The sequence below is a fragment of the Suricata suricatta genome, chromosome 3 (genome assembly GCF_006229205.1).
Source record: "Suricata suricatta isolate VVHF042 chromosome 3, meerkat_22Aug2017_6uvM2_HiC, whole genome shotgun sequence".
Lineage (NCBI taxonomy): Eukaryota > Metazoa > Chordata > Mammalia > Carnivora > Herpestidae > Suricata > Suricata suricatta.
The window spans coordinates 5,463,736-5,467,395 of NC_043702.1; the positions used below are offsets into that span (position 1 = coordinate 5,463,736).

Consider the following 3,660-nt stretch of genomic DNA (forward strand, 5'->3'; position numbering starts at 1 on the left):
GATGCTTAACGGACTGAGCCACCCAGGTGCCCCTATTTTTAGTTTATTTTAGAGAAAGAATGCGCACATAATCCGGGGAGAGGGTCAGATGGAGAGAGGGAGGTAGAGAGAGAGAAAGAGAAAGAGAGAGAGTCTGAAGCAGGCTGCATGCTCATCATGGAGCCTAACATGGGGCTCAATCCTGATCCTATGACCTGAGCCAAAATCAAGAGTCAGACACTCAACTGACTGAGCCCCCCAGGCACCCCTAGAACTCTTTTTAAACATCATTTTAAATAGCAACAGCATACTGGACATCAAGTTATTGGTGGAGTAACCAAGAAATGTATAACAAATTGTTAAAGACGACATGCCTGAAACGGAGTGGCTTATGCTAAGTCCCACATCACGACACTGAAACTTAAGCCTCACATCGGCCACACTGACACGTAAGTAGTTTCAACGCTCCCAGAAATAGAATCTTAAACCGTTGCATCAGGAATCGCCTGATCCGCACTAGTCAGACAATCCACCATCCTCTAAATGGAAGTGACCTCCGAATCCTCAACTCGATTGAGTGTCCAGCGTAATTTCCTCATCCCCACTCTCTTCCACCCAGGGGTCTGGCATTCTCTGCAGCTTCCTGGAGCTCCTTTCTGTCTGCTGGATGGGCTGCCAACGGACTCGTGGAGGCGTGAATAAAGCCAGTAACATCTTTAAATTTAATTTCTCAGTTGAATTCTGTTTTTTAACAGTCCTTTTAGGAAGGATCCACTTTTCCTCCAAAGAAGCGGGCATATACATGAAAGAGACCTTTCACCTTTTATTTTTGTAACATCTCCTGCAGTGGGCTGCTTGTCATAAGCTCTCGAAGGGGTCACCTTTCCTATAGTGCCGGAGTCCCGCTCCCGCAGGTCCAGGGGTCCCCCGAAGGATGACGCTGCAGGCCAAAGAGAAAGTGGGAGAGCCTTGCGTTTTCGTTCTGATCCCCTGACAAGCACGGCTGCCCACCTGGCAGGCGTCTCCATCTTGTCTGGTTCTCAAGGTTTATTTATGGCAAAAGGTACGAGGACAAGAAAGGGCAGTAAATGATTTCTAATGGATAAGTTTTACAATTTTAGCCACAGGCACCCATGGTGTCATAGGTATTTTCACAAAACCTCAGGTCTAGCCTCAAGGAAACAACCTTTAACCAAGAGGCAGACAGCATTCTTTAGTAAAGGTCAGTTTTTTATGAGTAAGGGTCATTAGGCCATTTATAACTCTAAGAGAAAGTTCCCAGAAAGACAAGTTCTCAGGAGATCTGCTTGCTCTCATAGTCCCAAAGATGACTGATACATTTTATGCAGTAGTGACTATCACAAAGGCATTCAGGCCTAGAAGGTATTCAGTTATCCGTATTGCTTAGGGGAAAGTTATGTGTTGCATTAGGGTGTATCTAGTTTACTTGCTTATCTTTTCCCTGACCCCTGACCGGGTGCGGTCACGTCTCAGGGATTGGGGGGGGGGGGCGGGGGGGACAACCAGCTCCTGACTCTAATTAGCAAAACACTCTGAGGTTCGGTGCTCAAGCAAAAATGAAAGTTTCAAGAGGGTAGATTTTGGGAGCTATCTGGGGGCAAAAGACTGTGCAAACTTGCCGTCCCCTCGCCAGGAATTTTCACTCTACTGGTGTGTTCAAATAGCTCCCAACACTATAGATTCCAAAACATACAAGAAAATGAACAGTTTTCCTTAGGTTTCTGGGAAGAGGCAGTACCATTTCCTGTCCCTACTCTTGGGATGGGAACCTAGCTTCATTGCCTAAAAAACTCAGAAAGCCACAAGCTTCTGTTCTTGCACAAATAGATACATATAAATATGTCCTTTTTTTTTTAGAGAAGGTCTAAGCCCAACATGAGGCTTGAACTCACAACTCCAAGATCAAAAAAACGGGATGAGTGTTCCAGGGAGAGGCACTAACCGGGCGCCACTACTGATGTTAAGCTTTTTTTTTTTAACTGAATACCCAGGTTTATGTAAACAAGTATTTAGATTTTATATGCAAATGAAAAGGGATGGGAGGGAAATTTAAGAATAATAGTAGCCAAATGGTGAGGTGATCCCTGAGGTTCTCATCTTTCTTGGATTCTGGGTTGTCTAAATTGCCTTTCTTGTTTGTAGCAATCCTGTCTTTGTTGACAGGCTTCTCTGCTTCGCTTCTGGCTGTGGGTCAGAGGGTTAAACTGCCAGACCCCCCAACAGGTGCCCCCGATTTCTCCTTCTCCCCCACCCCAAGCACCTTACCCGTGAGGGCGAATTTTGCCAGTTGGGAGGCTCCTTTTGTCCTCAGACAAGCCCGTTAGGTCTGTTATCATCAGAGATGTGTTCGCACAGAGCCGGCTTTTGCAGCTTCTGACGCTGACTCTTGCTAAAGTGACGTGGGAAAGAAGGAAAGAGCACAAATAGTGCAGAATTGCAGATGAGCTCTTGGCTCTGCGGGGCCACGAAGATGGGGGGCGGGTGGTCCCTCCGCCGGCACCGGCCCTTCCTGGGGGGGACCCACCCCCATTTCTTTCCCACGTTTGCCACATGGTTGCACAGTATGCTGGGACCTCACGACGGGGGGATGGAGAATTGGGAGAAGCTGGTGAGGACCTCCGTGGGAGAGACTAAATGTGCTGGAGGTGATGAGTCCACAGCCCAGAGTAATACATCCAGAAAGAAAGCGGAGCTTGAACCGGACTCGAGTCAGTGTTTTTACACCAGCGGGTTGTTCTGTTCTTGGAGGCCCGGCCCAGCGGTAATGTTTTGTGGGTGGAACTCGGGTGCTGTTAAGTGGCCCTTTACAACGTGGAACAGAAATGCAGATCAAGACTGGGAGGGGCGCCTGGTGGCTCAGTGGGTTCAGCATCTGACTTCAGCTCAGGGCATGATCTCACAGTTCGTGAGTTCGAGCCCCACATCGGGCTCTCCACTGTCAGCACAGAGCCGGCTTCGGATCTTCCATCTGCCTCTCTCTCTCTCTCTCTCTCAAAAATAAACATTAAAAAAAAGGCTAGGCAAACAAGGCACAGCTGTGGAATCAGAGCTCCAATCAGATGGGCCAAAATCGTGCGTAGGGCGTGGAGAGGGAGTGCGTTTTAGTAGAAAGATCCAGAGCGTTAGTGCCCACCTGAGAGGTGGGCGTTTGAATTTCAGTCCCCCAACCACCGGCCCCCCAGCACCTTTCATGATGGCTTCCCTGACCTGTCCCCTTGCCGGGTCCTCTGTTCCCAGGCCCCTGACGGCCGGCCAAGGCCGGGGCTTGCTTTGCTCGGTGAGATGCCAGCAAGAGCACACAACACGTCACTTCCCAGCTGAAACGCTAAGAGGAAGCGTTCTCGCTCTTTCCTCTTGGCCCCCAGCACACCTCGGCCCCCAGACCAGCGACACCCTCGGCACCGGGCTGTAGGAAATGAGCCACACCCAGCTCTCTGCCAACACGCAGCCTCAGCCTTGGGTGAGAAACGGAACTCTGTGGTCACAAGGGGCTGGCTGGGGTGTTATTCTTGTTGCCAAGAGCCATCTGAAAGATGCGATCCCCTGAAGCCAGCGTCTCAGCCCCTGACAAAGCACTTAACAGGCCTAGTTCACGTGGCTCTTTGGGGACGGAAACAGAGTAATGGACAGAGTGGGGCTGGGCACACATTTGGCTGAGAA

The 3,660-nt window shown here is 49.8% G+C and overlaps 1 long non-coding RNA gene across 1 annotated transcript; it reads right to left on the reverse strand.

Annotated features, from left to right (window-relative positions):
- Nucleotides 1-241: 241 nt before the first annotated feature.
- Nucleotides 242-3,392, reverse strand: LOC115286312. Its single transcript, XR_003905990.1, has 3 exons — nt 3,208-3,392; nt 2,266-2,389; nt 242-919 (listed from the first exon to the last, which is right to left on the reverse strand). It is a non-coding gene; the product is annotated as an uncharacterized LOC115286312 (long non-coding RNA).
- Nucleotides 3,393-3,660: the final 268 nt, after the last annotated feature.